Source organism: Sturnira hondurensis, unplaced genomic scaffold, assembly GCF_014824575.4.
Source record: "Sturnira hondurensis isolate 20B ecotype Veracruz unplaced genomic scaffold, ASM1482457v3 Scaffold0008196, whole genome shotgun sequence".
NCBI lineage: Eukaryota > Metazoa > Chordata > Mammalia > Chiroptera > Phyllostomidae > Sturnira > Sturnira hondurensis.
In genome coordinates, this window is record NW_028080827.1 from 23381217 (window position 1) to 23402283 (window position 21067).

The 21067-nt window shown below is 41.0% G+C and overlaps 1 long non-coding RNA gene across 2 annotated transcripts; it reads right to left on the minus strand.

Moving 5' to 3' along the window:
* Nucleotides 1-290: 290 nt before the first annotated feature.
* LOC118992395 (uncharacterized) lies at nt 291-9622 on the minus strand. Of its 2 annotated transcripts, none has more exons than XR_005067622.1 (3): nt 9011-9622; nt 3729-3756; nt 291-2451 (listed from the first exon to the last, which is right to left on the minus strand). It is a non-coding gene; the product is annotated as an uncharacterized LOC118992395 (long non-coding RNA). The 2 variants fall into 2 exon arrangements; XR_005067623.1 differs by lacking the exon at nt 9011-9622 and adding an exon at nt 6505-7611.
* Between the last annotated feature and the right edge of the window lie 11445 nt (nt 9623-21067).

Sequence of the window (21067 nt, forward strand, 5' to 3'; positions counted from 1 at the left end):
AGAATGAAAGAGTTGGTCAATGACTCTCAACCTTCTTAAATAAATAGAATTTAACTAAAATCCAAACTCCTCCTGGCTGGAGTGGCTCAGTGGATGGAGCACAGGCCTGCGAACCAGAGGATCGAGGTGCAACTCCCAGTCAGGGTACATGCCTGGGTTGCAGGCCAGTTCCCATTGCAGGCCAGTTACCAGCCGGGGACGCACAAGAGGCAACCATACATTGATATTTCTCTCCCTCTCTCTTTCCCTTCCCTTCTAAAGATAAATAAATAAACTCTTGAAAAAAAACCCCCAAACTCCTGACATTGTTTATCCTTTTTCTCAACATCTCTGTAAGCATATTCAATTTTTCTCTGTCCCGTGGATTCCTGGGCTAGTCTGGGGAGAAAGGTTTTTTAACTCTACTATTGCAACAGGTGTCTAGGCTTGAAAAGAAGCTGGGAGCCAGAACCACTAGGGTCTGGGGACGGATCACACCTCTCAGTGCACCTGGCCTGGGCAGGGAGAGGCTCACAAAGCTCCTCTCTTCTCCTAGTTCCCTCCTGTTTTTCTTTCACGCAGGAAGAATGGATCATGATCTGGTTCCATCAGTTGTCGGGTACTATTTCAACCAAGTTTTCTAGTAAGTATAGTCACGGGGTTTAGAAGCCATAAGGGTAAGGCTCTCTTTCAACTCCTCTCTCCTCTGGGCTGGAGCACTACTCCAGGGTCTGTTTCCATATGGGAGGAAGTCTACTCACCCGCTCCTGTCACATGGTTGGGCAGGACTAGGCCCTCTCTGTGGCCTTGGCCAGCTCCATGCTGCCAGAAAGCACATTCATGCCATTTCTTTCTCTCTGGTGTTATCTGGCCAGGTGCTGGCAGGTACATGTCTGCCAGTCTCCAATCGGAGTGGAGACTGAAGTTAAAAGCTAACATCCAAGATGCCCAAGGGTGTTATGGGGAGTGGTGGAGGAGGAAGTTGTGGATAAAGAAAAAGAAAGAGATCCAGATTCACAGTTTCCTTGGTTTGAGGCCATATTGCCTAATAGCTTATGTAAAAGGAAAGCTCCACAAAACAGCCCAAACACTGGAAGAATGCATCAAAGGTACTGTTGTCCAACACACACCAATGCGAGTCCACTCCTCAGCCAACACTAGAAGGGGAAAAAATTCTGACTAGGCAATGACCCTCAGTTCACTGGAGTCTGAGTCAAGGTGTAGACCTGAGCATTTGGTTCTCAAGCCTGCATTCGAGTATACTAGAGAATTCTGACAAGATAAGCAATGAGCTCAACCAACTGGCAACCCCTGCATACATTTAAGCAACACACTAATTTTGGATGCATCTTATCCTTTATCTTAGAATACACACAAAAAGATTAGAATTATAGTTTATTATTTCTTTTGCTCTAGAAATTGCTGTTTTGTTGCTAAAGAATAAACAGGCATTAAGATGTTCTTTAGCATTGCCTATAATGGTGAAAAGTTGGAAAACATATCATGAAGGGAACGCCTACATAGAGCATGGTACGCTACATGACGGGATACCACACAATAGTTAAAAGGAGCAAACTTGATCAATGTATTGAACATCGTTAGAGCAAAGAAATATGTTCATTGACCAAAGCAAGTTGCCCATCAATATGCATGGTATGACATATTTACTCCACTTAAAAACACAATATATTGTATTGTTTGTGGATAAACACATGTATAGCAAAAAAAAATTTAAGTGTGGACTAGAAGAATCTACACCAAATTCATGATAGTAGACATGTGCAGGCAGGGAAGGAGATGAATGGGACTGAGGGGAGGGACATCTTTATCTGTAATACTGGAGTTTTGATTAAAAATATTGGAAGCCAATATGATGAAATATCGACATCTGTCTACTCTGAGTAGCAGAACATATATAAAGTTTTCTCCAAATAACAAAAGATACAGGTAGGAAGGATAGAAAGGGGGAAAGGGAGAAGGATGGAAAGGGGGAGAAGGGATGGCTCTCCATTTCCAGGCGGACAGGTAACTCCTTTCAGCTTTCACACGGAGCTTGGCCACGCAATTCCTCCCTGGTTCAAACTCCAGCCCAAACTCATCTGCAACAGCCTTGATTTTGAACAATTTAATTTCTTTCTGCTTTGGAGCTGCCAACTCTGTTCATCCTTGCCAATGGCTCTGCTGTTTGCTATAGAGCCTGTCATTTTCCTGGCTTCCGCCCGGATCTTCTGGACGAAATGCTGTTTTCCCCCCTGGCAGCTCTCTTTGCCACTCCTGCCCAATTCCTTCCCCACCTCCCCAGCTTACCAGGCGCCCACCCTTTTCCCACGAGACATGCTTAGCCCTGGGAGGGAGTGGGCTGCGGTCAGTCGCCCAGGAGGTGGGACTTGGGCAGGGGTTTTCTGACACTCCTCTTTGGAGCCCCCACAAACCAGTTGAGAGATGCTGGCTTTGAATTGAAAATTCCCATCGCTAAAGAAAATCCATTAAAAATGTAATTATAACATATTTGGATATGGAATGAGTTGTATCCTATTACATGCAAACAGATGAAGTTATTAAATACTCTGAAAGAGAAATTTAGAACACCAACTAATTTAGTATTTCCCTTTTTAATGAAAGTAGACCTATACTGAGGCTGATGTTAAGAGTACTGAGCAAACGAACAAGCAAACACCCCACGTAAGTTTTCCTTATATTCGTTATAATTATCTTCAGTTGAAGCGGCAACACAGGTTAAAGAGGATTTGGTGGGCTAGGTTGGGGAGTTAATCACTGTCTAAAATATTTCACCGGAATTTTATTTTTACATTTCAGAGAAGTGAATAACCAAGTAATCGTTAAACATAATGTTTAATTCCCATCCAGTGCTAGATGGGAAAATAATGAAGAAGAAAATAATGATGAAGAAAATAATACAGCATAGTTTCACTTCTCAAGAAACTTATTTCTGTAACAAAAAGGACAAAATGGAATTTTTCCCAAAATATTTTTGAAATGAGATTCTTTTCTTGCCTTGGGCGGTTTAAATGAAGACTTCCTGGATTTAAATGAATCATGTTTCTGAACAGCCAATTTGTCATGGGGGTATGAACAACAGGTCAATGAAAAACATTAAGTAAAATCCCAGCCAGAGTAACCTTTTAAAAAAGTTGTGGTTTTGCCCTGGCTGGCATAGCTCAGTGGATTGAGTGCGGGCCTGTGAACCAGAGTATCGCGGTTCAATTCCCAGCCAGGGCACATGCCTGGGTTGCAGGCCAGTTCCCAGCAGGGGACTCATGAGAGGCAACTATACATTGATATTTCTCTCCTTCTCTCCTTCCCTTCCCCTCTAAAGATAAATAAATAAAATCTTTAAAAAAAGTTGTGGTTTTCAGGCATACAAAATATAGATGGCAAATAAAATTAAAATCTAACTTAAAAGATAAAATGGATACTACTGAAGCACCTGCCACTGGTCTTTGAAACCCATTTCCTTCTTTTCATCTTTGAAAGTAAAGTGATCACCATCTAGAATTTGGTGTTCATCATCCCCATGTGCCTGTGTGCAGACATACGGTCCATATTGGCCTGCAACTTTTTTCCTCCTGCACAATCCTGTGCAATTTAGCCATGTGAATACACCCATTATACCGCTATGTACGACCATTACTGATCATGCTGGCACTGCTCCTGTTGCTGCTGCTCTTAATAGATTTTATTTTGTGCTCGATACAGACTCACTTATCCTTACAAAAATCTTTTCTTACCAGATAGGTACTATTGTGATCCTCATCACTAGGTAAAAAAACGAAGACGCAGAGGGTTAAGCTTCAGATCACATGGCCAAAAATTAGTAGGGAGACACCACCGCCATTCTGTAATCCATTCTCCTGTGAGTAGACAGCAGTAATGGGGTTGCCAGTTATTTGCCATTATAAATTATGTTGCACCAAGCATCCTGTATAGGCCTTTTTGTGCACCTGTGCAAGAGTTTCTGGGGAATATGCCTTGAAGTGGACTTCCAGCCTTATTAGGGGACACGCATTCTCAAACTTAGTGTATTTTGCCAATGGCTCTAAGTGGTAATTCTAATTCACTCTCCCCTCTCCCGCCCTGGTACTGTTGTCTTCACTCATGGAGGTGCTCGGACTTTTAAATTTTCACCAATAAGGTAGGTATGAAATGGTACCTCACTGTGATTCTTATTTCCGTTTCCTTTATTTCTCTATGAATTGGATGCCTATATCCTTTGTTATTTTTATGTTGTATAATCCAATCCTTTTTTTCTTTTTAGGAATCTTTCACATATTAAATACTAATTCATTGTCTATCACCTGAACTGTAAATAAATACTTTCTCCCAGCCTGTGGCTTATCATTTCCTCCATGATATCTTTTGTAATAGAGATTTTTAAAGAATCTAGTCAATTTACCAGTCTTTTTAATGGATTAGGCTTATTTTCTCTTTTTAAAAAAATATGTTTTCATGCCCTGACGTAAAGAAATTCTCTTAAATTTTCCTCTAATTCTGACAGAGTTAACTTTTGTGTAGGATGAGATGTGGAGCTATAGTTTTATTTTTTTCCTCCATATGGTTAACTATTTTCCTGAGGACCATCTATCACATAAGCCATCCTTTTGCTGATCCGAATTGCCATCTCTTTTATTTATTTACCAAGTTGTCTTACGTGGATGGGCCCATTCCTGAATTCTCTAATCAGTTCCATTATTCCATTTGTCCATTTCTGCACTTACATTACACTGTTATAATTTATTTATAACTTCATTATAAATTTTGATATCTGATCAGGCATATCTCCCTGCTTCTTTATCTTTAAAATTTCTCATGGTCGTTCTTGGTCTTTTGCTCTTTTATGTAAATTTTAGAATCAGCTTATTAAGTTCTCCAAAATGGTGTTTTATATTGTATTAATATTTATTAATTCAAAATTTATTGTGTTAGTATTATGGATTCATTTGGTAAAAATCAATTAACATTTTGTATTGGGTCTACCTATCCACAAAATAGGTAGTAAATTCCTATAGTAAATAGGAATCTTCCCATTTACTTAGGTTTTTTTCTAATGTCTTTTGATAAATTTTTTTTAAAGTTTCAAAGACCTCATACATATTTGGTTGGATTTATTTCTCAGTGATTTATGTTCCTTATTGCTCTTAAAAATTATGTTTTAAAAAAATACACTGACCTGACTGGGGTAAAGGACTGTGACTAAAGGACTGTTTGTAAGGACCTTTTAACAAGTAATTTTGATGAATTCCACTATTAATTCCAATAATGTGTCTGTTAATTCTCTTGGATTCTCTGTACAGAATTGTTTGATCTGCCAGTAATGCCAATAATGAAAGTTTTTTTCTATCTTTATTTCCAATTCTTATAGATTTTATTTGATCAATTGATTGATTGATTGAGTTACTGCAATGGCCAAACCTATTAGATGACAACAAATACTGATAATGTGATAATTCCTGGGTTATTTTGTTTGTTTCTTGATCCAAAAACAAAATGTGTCTAACTTTTCTCCATTTGGAAAGATGGTTACCATTAGTTTTTGGCTTAGAGACTTCATGAAATTAAGGAAGCTCTCATCTACTTCTAGTTTCCAGAGTTTATTTGTTTGTTTATTTTTTTAGGTGTTGAAATTTATCAAATACTGTTCCTACATTGATTAAAATAGTCATGTGATTTTCTTTTATTCCATTGAAGTGATGAATTACATTAATAGATTTTTCAGATATTAGACCATCCTTGCATTCTTAGCAGAACTACTTATTATTTGATCATAATATACTTTAATACATTGTTGCTTTGACTTAACAATTTTTGTGTCTATTTTAATAAACAAAAATGGGCCTGTAACTTTCTTTGCATCTCATTTTCTAATTTAATTTTGAAAACAAGGTTAGATTAGGCTCATGAGAAGAGTGGGGCATCTTGTTCTCTTTTTTCTCTTTTCTTCTGAAACAACTTACATTAAATAAGTATCATCTATTCCCTGAAAGGCTAGTGGAATTCACTATAACACTGTGTGAGCCTGGAACTTTAAGGGTGATCGGGGGAGATCACTGATGACTGCTATTTTAATTGCATTAATGATTATCAGCCTGTTCAAATTATCTTTTTGTGATAATATTAGTGTCATGTTTTCTCAGAACTTTATTTTTAGAGATTTCAAATGCATTAGTATACAGTTGTTAAGAATACTTTTGCCGTATGGATGCATTTGGCTGCAAATGAGGCTGGGTATTATGGTTTTTATTCTGGGCAGTCATGTGTCTAATTAAAAACTGGACATTTTTTTTCAGCTTAGAAAAAAAGTAAGAGTGTGGATATTAGTATACAATAAACTGTCATTTCCAGAACTGCTTTTGTTCACCACAGGCTCCAGGAGCTGAGACGTGTGCCCTCCGGGCATGTTGAAGAGACAAGTGAAGGCAGACCTCAGAGCACAGGAAGCCGCAGATGGGAACTACCGCTCCCATTATTCCTCTGCACCAGGCAGTTGGGCCCCTCAAGAAGCCCCACTTACCTCTTCTATCCCAAAGCTGTCCTATTTAAAGATATCTCCTTTCTTATACTCTCCGGGGCCTCCAGGAATGGAGGGAGAAGGGAGAGGGATATTCAGGGGTTAGATGTCTGCCTGCAGCTGAGAGGGCTTTCTGTCCTTGCCCCCAGCATGCCAGGCTCAAATTACTTTACTCAAATTTTCCCTTTATTTACTTTAGTCAACTCCATACATTTCTGTCTCCCTCTGAGGTCCCTACAGAAAAGGGTTTGGAAAGGAGGTCAACAGCCCAAGCCAGTACTTGCCCAGTTGCAGAAGTACTTTGTTTATACTTTAGTGGAGGGGGCCTAGCAGCCCCAGAGAAAGCTGTTTATGTCCCTCAGGCAAAGAGGTGCATAATAATATCAGAGCTGGTTTCCCTCCCAAAAGGAGATGAGAATTCAGCCAGTGGCTGCTGAAAAGGAAGGTAGATGTAAAAGGGCCATGAACTGAGATGCACAGTTTCTGAGAAGAGCCCGAAGCCAGGTTGCTTCCCCTTCAGGATGACCCCCACGTTGCAAGGTTAATGAGAATGTGTGATGAGTTTGGGAGACCTCCAGAGCAGAGGAGGATTGTACTTCCCTTCCACCTATGGCCTAAGGAAACTGTGAGAAGGGTCCCTGGAGAAGCTTGGCACATGGTCAAGCACAGAGGAAAGAAGCCAGTGAAGGCCAAGGCCAAGGCCAGCTGTCCAAAAGGTCAGGACACTATGTCTGCTCTTGTAGTCTCAGGCCCCATGCAGGGGAAAAGAAAAATAAAAAAGGGAGAGGGAGAACACCAGAAGAACAGAGCTATTAGACAGCAGTGATTATGTTTTAACCCAGAAGTTACTGAATTAAATTGCATTGGCAAGTTTGTTTTCTGTCATTAGCAAAGCCTGCAAATGAGCCTAGTTGTAAAGCTATTTTCTATATAGAGCTATAAAGAAAAGCCCTTCGCCCTACCTTTTTTTTTTGCACACCCGAACTGAGATAGAGAATTTCATGCCTGTGACAACCTTCACTTTCATTTTTATCTTTTTGGTTTGAATGTTTTTTTTACCATTAAACTTTCTCATCTATCTGTTTGGTTCAGGTTATCGGTCACTAAATTAGCCCCTTTGTGAGCTTTCTGCCTCATCCACTATGTCCTCTATTTTATTATTGACCCATCTTTATCTTTTTGTTAAGTGTTTATTAAAATATTATCTACTTATGTTACTTTTGAGTTATGTATACTTGCAGTGAGTTGTAAATCCTATACAGATCTGTAAGGTAATATCTTCAACCCATCAATTCAACACTTTTAAATAGAAAATAGTATAAAAATACTTAAAATAGTGTAAGATGAGCAGATGGTTCAAGCTAGAATCTTTCTAGTTTAGCTAGAAAATAAAATAGTTCTACAATTTCTTTCTTTATAACCAAACTTCAATATCCAATACAAAATTTAATGTACAAAAGTAGCACTTGATATTCAAAATTAATATATATGCAGATATGTATTGCATTTTATACACAAGAGATATTTGTTATGATTTAAAATTTATGTGAGTCATTTAAAAATTTTATTTGCAAGCTACCAGATCAGTGAGGTCACAGTCAACCAGTTAATCAACCTCCTACGGCAAACATACTTTACAACTTCAGTGATTAAATCCAGTTTTCTACAGCACACCTCCTAACAGGTATGTTTGCAAGCAACAGCAACCATCTCTCAAGAGTCCTTGAAACTATAAACACCAACTTCCAATATTAAAGGATGCTCCTTGCCCTTTTACTAAACAGACTTTAGATGAAACTAAAAATCCATGGTAAGAATCAGTAATTATAGACTTAACTTACCTTTTATGGCAAATTAAATTGTCAATATTCACTCACCATCTTTTCTCTCTATCTAAACAAAGATGAAGTGTTAATCCAGTGCTTTCAATGCTTTCAATTTACAAAAGCACTTAAATCAATGCCTTCCTAATGTTTTCCTACAATGTGCTGCTTCAAAACAACTGGCCCTCTGATATTTACTTTAAAGCAAGGCTGAATCAAAAAACATTGAGGTAGATAATAATTTCCATCCATAAATACAGTCTTCAGTTTACCAAGACTATGAATTTCACTAATTGTGTCTCTAATTCAAAGAGTAGATCACACATGATTGTGCACATTTCCCCCACTCTTGTTATTATATGTGCACAGCGCTGTGGTTAAGAGTGTTCAAACATTGATGTTGTAATTCTATCGCCTCACGTCCTTGAGAACCAGGAGTTTGGGTGTAGACAACAGGGGATACAGATGCAACAAAATGAAGGAATTAAGTAAAAAGCCTAGAGTCCTGACTCTGCATCAGAAACATCATGATGAACACATAAGGTATTTTTTTCTTCACAGTATGTACAGGATGTCCCAAAAGTCTAAGAGCAATTTTAAGGCTTAAAATTTCAAAAGTAGAAGTGTCACAGATTTACAAGCATATCATTTAAAACTCTCATGATTTCAATGTGTTTTATACTTATTCAGTTTTTTGAAGTTTTGAACAAATTGCCATGTTCCCTGAAGGGGCTCCTGATGAAAAGGCAGTACCACCTTGTCCAGGGTGGGTGGTTGGACCTGAGACAGATCGAGTCTCTGGATCCAGCTGCCAGTTTGCAAGAAACACAGAAGACAAAGGGACATGTCAGGTTCGCCGTGAGCCAACAGTCAACAAAGTCCAGACTGTGGAAAACCATGTCAAACAAGCCAGAGTCTTCGACAGGTACATGGCCAGGAATAAAACAGAGACGCTAGAGATTGTGAGACTTAAATGAACTTCATAAACAAACAAGTCCACCTTATAGTGACTAGGGATGTGCATGAGTGATGAGACTACAAGGAAAGACATGGAAAGGGCAACTGCAGAAGTCTGGATGGCAGAGACCAGTGGTGGAGGAAGAACTTGTGACTGGATGGGGCTCACGAAGGGCTTCTTGGCTGGCTTGAAAGTTCCGTCTTGACCTGCTTGTTGGTTACAAAAATACTCATCTTGTAACACTTAATTAAGTCATGTGTTTGCTTTGTGTGGCTTTATGTATCTGCAGCTTATTTTATAGTAAGATAATACAGTAAGTATTAAAATAACTTAAAAATATACTAAAAAAGAAAAGACGACCACTGTATAGCATCTGTCCTTGTATTCTTACAGGATTTTAATTGAGTTTTGCTTATTTTTTCAGCTGGCATTTGGATTTACATACAGTGAAACCTATTCTTTTCAGTTTAGAGTTCCATGAGTTTTGACAAACGCATAGAGTTTTATAACCACGGCCAGAACCAACATTCAGAACACTCTGTTACACGTCCCACCCCCAACTTCCCTTGTGTTGCACTTAATAGTAAATCCTCCCTTCCCTCGATCCCATGCAACCACTGATTTTTCTATTCCTATAGTTTTGCCTTTTCCAAAATGAAGTACTCTCTTTGGGAATAAATAGGAAAACATAGTGGATAGCTTTTAGCCTCTGGCTTCCTAGCTAGCATAATACATTTGAGATTCACCCCTGAGGTTGTATGTGTCAGTAGTCATTCCTCTTTATTTCTGAGTAGTTGTTTATTCTACTTTTATTTTATTTTAAAAAACATTTTATTTAGACTTCTGACCAAGATGGAGGCATAGGTGGAAATACTGTGCCTCCTTGCACAACCAAATTTAAGGACAACAAAGATTTAGAAACAAAAACACAACCAAAACAGACAGAAAGTTGAACTGTACAGAAGTCCAACAACAATGAACCATTCATCCAGACTGGTAAGAGGGGCGGAGTCAGCAGCTAGCAGAGAGGGGTCCCGGCAGGAAAAGGTTTTGGTTAGTGGACCTGGGCGGGTGTGGGATGAAAACCCAGTAAGGCTCGCAAGGCGGCTGGCTGACTGTGAACACACATTTGTGCACCGAGAAACCAGGCAGGTTTAAAAATGGTCAGTGAGACAAACCACACAACCCAGGGCCTCAGTGATGGGAAATTTTTTAAAAAGCCTAAAAGCACCAATTGGAAAAACTTTCAAGGGCTGAGATGCCAGGAGAGGCTCCTAGCACCACAGAAGAGTTCATTGGGGAGATCCACAGGGTCCTAGAATGAACAGAAGCCCACCCACCCACGGACCAAAAGGGTCCAATTTGCTTGTGGGAAGCAGCAGAGGGGACTGAAATCCAAGAGAGAGCAGAAAAAATGCCATTTCTCCCTCTCTGACCCTGCCCCAGTCACAACCCAGCAACTGGGCTGACCTGCCCCAGTGAACACCTAAGCTTTTGTCCCTCATACATAACAGGTGCAAACAGACCAAAACATTATGGCTCAAGAAGAAGAACAGCTCAAAGCCCCAGAGCCAATACTTCCAAGCGACCAAGAGATAGTCAACCTATTGGATGCACAGTTCAAAATACTGGTGATCAGGATGCTCACTGAACTGGTTGATTTTAGTCGCAAATTAGATGGAAGGCTACACTAAGTGAAATGAAGCAAATTGCATAGGGAACCAATAGTGATGGAAACAAATCTGGGACTAAAATCAATGGAGTGAACCAAAAGTAAGAAAGGATGACCAAACAGAAAAGAATGAAGAAGTAAGAATTTAAAAAAATGAGGAGAGGCTCAGGAACATCCAGGACATCTTTAAACATTCCAACATCCGAATTATAGGGGTACCAGAAGGGGAAGAGGAACAGCAACAAGTGGAAAACTTATTCGACCAAATAATAAAGGAGAACTTCCCCAGTCTGGCAAAGGAAATAGACTTCCAGGAAATCCAGGAAACTCAGAGAGTCCCAAAGAAGGTGGACCCAAGGAGGAACACACCAAGGCACATCATAATTATATTAGCCAAGAATAAAATGAAGGAGAGAATTCTAGAAGCAGCAAGAGATAAGGGGACAGTCACCTACAAAGGAGTTCCCATCAGACTGTCAGCAGATTTCTCAAAAGAGACCTTCCAGGCAAGAAGGGGCTGGAAAGAAGTATTCAAACTCATGAAATCCAAAGACCTACATCCAAGATTACTCTATCCAGCAAAACTTTCATTTAGAATGGAAGGGCAGATAAATTGCCTCCCAGATAAGGTCAAGTTAAAGGAGTTCATCATCACCAAGCCCTTATTATATGAACTGTTAAAGGGACTTATCTAAGAAAAAGATAAAAAACTATGTACAGTAAAATGATAACAAACTCACAACTATCAACAACTGAACCTAAAAAACAAAACCAAAAACAAACTAAGCAAACAACTAGAACAAGACAGAATCACAGAAATGGAGATCACAAGGAGGGTTATCAGCAGGGAGGGGGAGAATGGGGGAAAATGTACGGGAAGTAAGAAGCATAAATGGTAGGCACAAAATAGACAAGGGAAGGTTAAAAATAGTATAGGAAATGGAGAAGCCAAAGAACTTATATGTATGATCCATGGACATGAACTAAGGGTAAGGGGGAATGCTGGTGGGAGGGGTTGTGCAGGGCAGAGGGGAAAACGTTGCTGTGACAAACATCCACTGGTTGCCTCCCATAAGCGCCCTGATGGAGGATCAAATCCTCAGCCTAGGTATGTGCACTGACTAGGGATCACACAACCTTTTGGTGTATGGGACAATGCTCCAACAAACTAAGCCACACAGCCAGGGCTAAAGTTTATAACTCAAGTGAGGAAACACAGTTCTCTCTGGCAAACAGAATTTTCCACAGTATACATAGTACCATGATTACAAATTACAACTATTGTAATTAGAAGTTAAATATCATGGAGACTCTGCCCTTAGTAAGCAAGTAAGTAAGAGGAAATATAATTATATTCTAAAGAGACAAAGTGTATGTAGACTAAAACATAAACTTAATAATAACTTAGCCCCATCAAATTTTCATCCATTGTGCTCTTGATCCAATTTAATACAAAAATCCCTGATTAGTTATATCTTATTCACATGAGGCAAGTAACTCTGAATCTGAACTGCTTGTTTCAGCCAAATTTTTCTTTCTCCATGTTTCTTACTACATATATTTACAGTTGTGACCTATTTTTCTACTTTAATTTTAAGATGGGCTAAACTGAAATATTTTCAAGTTAATATATTTTCACAACCAGTCATTTTCTCCAGAAGATTCACAATCTCCTGTCTGGTGAGGGTGGGGATATGAGAAAGAGAAGACTATGGTAATGAGTCTGACAGAGAACCTTTGCACAGCTGAGAGAAGAAAGAGAATAAAAGAGATTTTATCACTCAGTATTTGATCTTTCACTCAATCCTCTTGATTTCACTTGTTTTTTAATTTTTCCTTAATGCCATCCTGGTGGAGTTTTGGGAGAGAGCAGAAATAAGTCTGTGTTCGATCTGACATATTTAATTGATAATCCTGATAGACCCTTTTTAAAAAATAGGAAGTACTTTTCTAATTATCCATGGAAATAAAAAACAGATTTCTGCCCTGACCGGAGTGGCTCAGTGGGTTGGACATCATCCCAGGAACCAAAAGGTTGCTAGTTCAATTCCCGGTCAGGCACATGCCTGGATTGTGGGCCAAGTCCCTAGTTGCGGGAGGCAACCAATAGTTTCTCTCTTGCACGTCAATGTTTCTCTCCCTCTCTTTCTCCCTTCCTTCCCTTCTCTTTAAAAATAGATAAATAAAATCTTTTTAAAAAAGATTTCTTGCCCAACCATTCATGCAGTCAAGAAAACTGGAACACCACAACTTGATCTAATAATCCCAAGTACAGTTCAGTCATATTGTTCTCAGGTCGATGAGTTTGTCCCATTAGTGCTATCATTCAAACATGGACTCCAGACCCATCAACCCATAAGCTGCACCTACTGGGTTTTTCTTTAGACAGTACTCACTAGCCTGTGCCTTTCAGTGACTCAATTCTTCTCCTGGAGTGTGGTTACCCACCCACACCTGCTCCCTCTTCATGTCTGATAACAGAATCTCAATTTGGTTTGAGAGGCATACTAGCTTCCTATTGCTACTGTAACGCATTATCACAAACTTAGTGACTTAAAACAACATAAAGTTATTTTCTTACAGTTCTGGAGACCAGAAGCCTAAAATGAGCCACCAGGGCTGCATTCCTTCTGGAGGATGGAGGGAGAAATCCATTTTCTTGTCTTCTCCAGCTTCTGGAAGCTGTCCGTTTATTTTATTTTTGTTTTTGTTTTTGTTGTTGTTGTTTGGTTTGTGGCCCTGGATCAGTTCAACCTCTACTTCCTTCATCTTCTTCTCTGACTTCAACCCCCTGTCTCACTCTTTTAAAGACCCTTGTGATTACATTGGGCCCACCTGATAATCCAGGATAATTTCCCCATCTCAAGATATCTAACATAATCACATTTACAGAGTAAGGTAACACATCCACAGGTTCCGGGGACCAGGTCACAGACAGATCTGGGGAGGCAGGATTGTTCTGCCTCCTACAGGAGGCAACAAACCCAGCCCCAGAGGAGGAATCACAGTCGGTTCAAAAGGAGAGAGCTCCACTTTTCTGGCCACCCCTCCCTTATCTTCTGAATGTTACTATGTGAGGATATGATACATAAAGCTGTTTCAACCACCTTGTGACCTTAAAGAAAAGGCTAAGACAATTACCGAGATGTTGACTTAACAGCCTGATGCTGTCAGGCCACCAATCTAACTCTTGCATAACGAGCCCTCAGAATTCTTATTAAATGGAATAGTGTGATGTCTTTAGTTTAAGCAACTGTTAATATATTTTATTACAGCTGAAGGCATTCCCACTCACTTGTACTTCTAAATAGAAAACTCTCCATTGAATATCACTTGTGTTCTGTTACTTGTCTGCAAGAATCCTGGCTCTTAGAAAATAACTGAATTTCCAGCAGACAGGGAAATATCCACACCAACAAAGATGGGCGTAATGGGGATTTAATCTCAGAGGAACCATGCTTGAGCTTCCAGACTCATGTAATAACAAACTATCATTTTTTAAAAGTCTTTTTTTATATTCTTCCCACCAAAGTACACACAGGTGGTTTCAGTTACACAATCTATTGGATGGTAAATTAAACAAGATAAGGGCCAGAAAGTACCTAGCACAGAGCTATATATAGTAAGACTTACTATAATAAGTGTAATAGCTTCAATAAATTGTAGCTATTATTATCGTATGTTTTGTGTGCATTTTATTTGGAGAAATCAAGTCCCATGATTAATAATAGTGTCACCAAAGCCCCACCTTGAGACAAACTGGATTAAGAAGATGCCTTCTACACACTCTGGTTCCTTCTTGAAGAATTAATAATCATACCCAATATTGAGGCATTAATTTCTGACAAAATCGCATTTATTTTTCAATTAGGGCTCAATGTTACAGATTAGTAGTGGATATTTTGCTTTATACTAATTTAGAGATGGCTATGTTCCCTAATGTTGAAGCCAGACATCTCTCCCTGGTTCTCAGATGGATCTGGGTGAGCGCTGCCCACACCCTTAGTCAAACCCTCCCTAGACTGAGGGGAGACAAGAGGGCTCTCAATTCCATAAAAATCTGTGTATCTAGTGATGTAATGCTCTTCTAAAAATAAGTCTTGACAGAGACCTTCCCAGTCTTTCACACCCACAGACTATTGACAGACTGAAATCAATATGGTCTGTCTCTCCTTAGGCAAATATGGACCTTGTCCTTGTAATTCTAGGTTGAAGAAAGCCTGGTGAGAAGAACTCATCAACCCATAATGCAACTTGGCAAGGATGTAAAACAGCACCCAGAGAAAACGCTGGTCTGTGCCAGGCATAGAAGTCTCGTTGGGTCCTGGTTTTACAGAACAGTGTGGAATACTTGGTCATTGCTCCATGAGCAGTGACAAGAAAAGAGACATCAGCCCATTGTACTGGGTGAGAGCTACATCCAAGTCACTTATGCTAAAATACTGAGTAGCTCTCACACTGCCTTGTTAGGGCCTTCAATAAAGGTAGGTCTATAAATAATATTTTAAATAAATTTCTTAAAACTTAGAGCAATGATTTGCAACTTTTCCTTTAGATGGTCAAATAAGAAAATGGCAACAAGAAACGCAATAGCCACCTGGTGTGAATGATCAAAATTATATCTATTTTTAATTTCTTATTTTTTAAACTAATTGTTGCTCAGTTACAGTTGTCTTCATTTCCCCCATTACTCCCCTCTGCCCTCTCCTCCCCCATCTTCCACATTCTCCTCCCCACCCTGTTGTCTTCGCCCACGTGTCCTTTATACATGTTCCCCGACTCTTCTCCTTCTTTCCCTGACTGTCTCCTTACCCTGTCCCCTCTGGTCACTGTCCGTTTGTTCTTTAGTTCCATGTCTCTGTTTCTACTTTGCTCGCATGTTTGTTTTGTTGATTAGGTTTCCACTTATAGGCGAGATCATATGGTGTTTGTCTTTTACCGCCTAGCTTATTTCACTTAGCATTATACTCTCCAGTTCCATCCATGCTGTTGCAAAGGGTAGGAATTCCTTCTTTCTTTCTGGAGTGTAGTATTCCACTGTGTAAATGTACCACAGTTTTTTGATCCATTCACTTACTGATGGGCATTTAGGCTGTTTCCAGCACTTGGTTATGTATATAAGACTGCTATGAACATTGGTCCGCATAATTTGCGGTCTGCATTGCTCCAAATCGCTAGAAAGCAGATGATAAAATGAGATGAAGACAGGCAAGAGGTTCCTCTTAAGAGATGAAGACAGAAATCACCAGGGGGGGAATGAAAAAAGAGGTAGGGAAGGCAGGGAAGCCTACGGAGGGCAGTGGGTTTTGACTCTTCTGAAAGAGAAAGGGAAGAGAAGGAGAGAGGAAGGGAGGGAGGGAGGGAGGTATGAAACCTCTCTGAAGTTTCTAGGAAAATTTCTGCAAGACTAATGAGGAGTCCTCAACCCAAATCACCCTTCAGAGGATCCTGTGTTTTCCATGGTTTAGAACCCCCTGTCTCACAGAGCCATGGTCAGGGAACAGTTCCTGGAAGGCATGGCCCGATACTGACCCTGTGCTGACTGACCCTCCGAGCCCAGCAGATGGGACTTTCAGTAAATTCTGCTCCCACAGGATATGTGGGAGGAGCATCTTCACATCCGCCACACAGCTGCCACCCCGTCTTTTACACAGCTTATAAAAGGCTGATGGGGAAGAAAATCAACAGTTACTCATAACACGTGGAATATTATTTCTTAGTGGCACCAGTACTGTCTCATATTTGTTTCAAGGTTTACAGCTTTCCAAGCGCTCTTAGGTGTCTCCCCTCATTTTAAACAGGGTGACTTTATCCCATTATAAGAATAGGAAGCCTGAAGCTCACTAGGACTCCCGGCCACGCGGCAGGGAGCTGAGCCTGGCTCTCACCCCCCTCACTCTTAGTCCAGGGCTCGGTCCACTAGACAAGGAAAACTGTTGAAACCCACTGCCCCAGAAATTTTTATAAGGTCCTTAAATACGAAGTAATCTTAGGCCCTGGCTGGTGTAGCTCAGTGGATTGAACGCGGGCCTGCGAACCACACGATCGGCGGTTCGATTCCCAGTCAGGGCACATGCCTGGGTTGCAGGCCAGTTCCCAGCAGGGGCCTCACTAGAGGCAACCATACAGTGATATTTCTCTCCTTCCCTTCCTCTCTAAAGATAAATAAATAAAAGATTTTTTAAAAAGTAACCTTAGGCCACTTGCTTAAAGACTGCTCCAGAATGAACTTTCCCTCTGAAGAAGGCTCATCCTGTGTTTATTCTTTCACTAGAGGCAGCATTCATAGGATGAGAACAGATTCGTCTCCAGCAGAGAAACCCAGGGAGATGGGCCACGAGATGTTGTGTTTACCAGGAAACGCCTTCTGGAGGCATCCCTGGGCTGCAGTCTCCGGTTGCCAGAGCAGCCCCCTGTGGCCTCAGGGCAGGTAGGAAAGGCCCCCTTGGAAGGGGGTGTCTCCCTACAGGTGGAGAGGACACTGCTTGGCTTTCAGACGCAGATACTGCAGAAGGTACTCCAAAAAGGTGTACCTTCCCCAACCAGTTTATATGGGATGAGATCAACAGATACTTTTCTTTAACACTAGTGGGAGATTTTGTTTTTTCCCAAAAAGAGAAAACCCAGAATGGTGAAGCAGGAATTACTCCAACTGCAGGAAAAATCCAAAGCCCTGCTCCATTCCCTGCGCTGGCACCACTCGGGAAGAAGAGAGAAAGGGCAGAATTTGTGCTGCGAGTCTCAGTATTTCACCTAAAATCAAAGGGACCAGGTAGAGGCTGCCCCGGGCTGGAGCTAGGGCATGTAAGGTGAAAGTACACATGAAAGCTTCATTGGGCATCAGAAAAACAGCAAGGAATAAAAGTCCTTTTAAACAATGAAATTGCCTCCCAGGGGACTATAATGGGAAGCATTGCCATTTCCATGGTGCACTTCTCCAAGCAACTTCCTCTCAGAGTAAGGTAGAAGCGAATTCACATGAGACCTCTTTGGACTTGCTTTTAGCAGGAGGAAATGTTCTGGGTGGAATGGCACCCCATTAAACAGCACTGGACCTGACTTCTATTTTATACCTATGAATTGCTTATTCAGAGATGGGAAATCACTTTGTTTTCTTGGGGGAAACAAAATGCCCAGGCAGCCACAGAGTAAATAGCAGGGTGGTGGGCTGAAACAGGGTCTCTGAATCCCAGCTCTGATGCCACTCTTAGCTAGGTCTTATTGGGCAGGTCACAAAACCACTCACAACCTATTAACTTGTTTATTCAATGAGTTGATTGTTTATACTGCAAAGCCTTTTTCCTCCTCCCATTGACCTAAGGGGCTTTGAAAGAATATACAGGGCCTGGCAGAAGTAAGGCCTGCTTGAGTGTGGTTGCTAGGATAATAATATGGGTGTAATAATTTATGGTTTTAAGTTGAACATTCACCTAAAATATACGGTGTGCTGGAGAGTTGTGGGGGCGACTTTGCCCTCAAGTCCTCCTGTTTGCCACAGATGAAAGTAAACACTACCAAGACATGATCTGCTTGGGGAGGAGAGGTAGCCAATTTCTCAGAGGAAAAAGGCCAGGAGCCCCTTCCTCCAGGGGCTTTTATTGGGTTGTAATACACAGGAATACAGGTGGCAAGGATCAAACAGTAGATAACATTTCAGAGAAATCTGAGGGCTTAGTCTGAGTCAGAGTCTCTCAGGAAACGGGCTTTGCAGAAACTTTGGGAAACATACTCATTTCCTGCTCGGACCCTTAACATATGAATGAAAACACTCTTAGCAAAGCAGGTTTCACAGGACTTTTAGGAATTCTTTCTTATGCCAGATTTACCCCAGATACCGCCCTAGCAAGGCAGGGAGCTGCACGGCCTCCCCATCACAGGATTTCAGGCTTAAGTGGATTAGAGCCAAGAAGTGCTTCTCCCAGAGGACACGGGGACTTGGGCTATGTCAGAACAGCTGGGGGGCAAGGGTCCATTGCTCCCTCTTTGTCCCAGCCCCCCGAGTCCTTCCATGATGGCCTCCCAAGTGATCGTGTCTGGCTCAGGTTGCCCCTGGCTATGAGGAGTCTTATCCGTCAGGGACATCGACCGTGCTTTGGGGGCAGGGGAGTAAGCTGAGGCAGCGTTTGCTACCAGAGACACAAGCTTTGTCTCTTGTGGCTCACATTCCAGAGGTCACTCACTCATCCTTGGCCTTGGGAGGTAGTTATAATTCCCAAAACCAGGCAGAGCAGTTCCCAACAGGGAGCGATATTGTTATGTTACAGAATTACATGTTTATGATTTTATAATAAAAAAGGGGCACTATTTGTGTCAGATCCTGTAGATACCTGGGACTTCCCACAGACCCACTGAATAAGAACCTCTGGGAATCTAGGGTTTTAATGCTCCCCCTATGATTCAGATGCAGTCACTCACCCGATAGACCAATATTTTAGGGATAACTAAATGTTCAAGCTCTATTCCAGTTCTAAAATGCTATGGCCATCAGGAAGCAGGAAGAGAATGTCAGGGAGAGATGGTTCTTCTATGCACCAAAGTATCAGGATCTGCATGACCTGGGAGTTTGTCAGAAATGCAGAATCTTGGTTCCTATTCCAGAAGCCTACTGAATTAGAAGCTATATTTCAACAAGATCCCCAGTGGTTCATAAGGACATGAAAGTTAGAAGGCCTGCTCTATTGCACATAATCAGGAGTGAACCTGCCTACCTATATGCCAGTGGGTCATTTTCCTACCCAGTCTCTGTGGCTTGGCCAACCAAGGTACACACTACAAGGAAAATATTCAGCTTCCACTGCTGTCTCTCACTGGCTGCCATCCTCACAGCATGGGGATTTGAGACTTTGCTACCTTTCTCTAAGTCTTCTTTCAAACTTGTCTTAAGGGTCTCTGAAAGCAAAAGGCTGAAGGGAGAGAGAACTAGGCTGTGCGTGTGTACATGTGTGGTGTTATTCTTCCAATTATTAATTGGACAACATTTCCCAGATGAATTTCCAGATGCAAGACTGATAGTCTTGAGGAGAAGGCAATTCTAACTATTTCACTGCTAGTCTTTGATGATGATAGAGAGAAATAAAATATATCGCAGTTCCCTTTCTCAGGTGTTTGCTATTCTTACTCACATCCTGTCTTGAAAGCTGGTTCCCAGAGAAACAGAAAAACACTTCTATGCAGAAAAGACTGATTTCTGCTCTTGGAGGAGCGAGCAGAGTCCAATTTACAAAATTCAGATAGAGCATGTGAAAGCCAGAATTTAAAAACCAGGGGTGGGAAATTAAGAAAAAAATCTTCCCAGACAGAAAACAATCTATTGCTATTTTTTTTTTCTTAAGAAAAAAAGTACACAGCTTCATTCTTTTATAAGCTTCCACTGAAATAAAATTCTTAAGAAACCCCAAGGCCTCTGGGTGTTTTGCTGGTGAAAGTTTCTTCCTCTGAACACAAATATTCCTTCTCCTACTTTGAAGATGTGCCATTTTTACTTTCCCTTCCAAGTTAAATGAACTTTAAAAAGGAATTTTAAAAACACATTTTGGCTTATTATTCATAGGAACTATTCCTGACATAAAGGCTATCAGAACTCCCACTTTCAGAGCACGTGGAAAAGCCATGGTACAGAGGTTTACACTTCTGCCTACCCAGGGCCAGCTCAGAGCCTCACCTGCTGGGAGGATGTCTCTCTCTGCCTTTCTGCTGACATCTCCACCTGCCAGCTTGGGGCGGCTTCCCCAGTCACTCTCGCTGCCCCTCCTTGAAATGGCAGTCCGTGTGACAGGTGGTTCTAATGGTGGCAGGCAGTAGGAAGATGGGAGGTAAATTTCTGACACTGTCTCCCTGGTCATCTTTGGCTCATCATGCACCAGAGAGGCAACTGAGTCAGAAAGCCCCTGCATTTTAGGGGGCACTGCAGTCCTCACACAAGCACCCCCGCTGAGTTACCTCCCAGTTTATGTAACATCAATGCTTTGCACAAAGCAGGAGGGGGCTGAGAAATGTATGTTGAATAAATAAATGGACGCCTCTTTTTTTCATAGTACACATAACGCCTCTGTCTGCCAAACCCTGCCAGACTGAAAATTTCATGTCTAGTCCCTTTTCAGTATATTCCC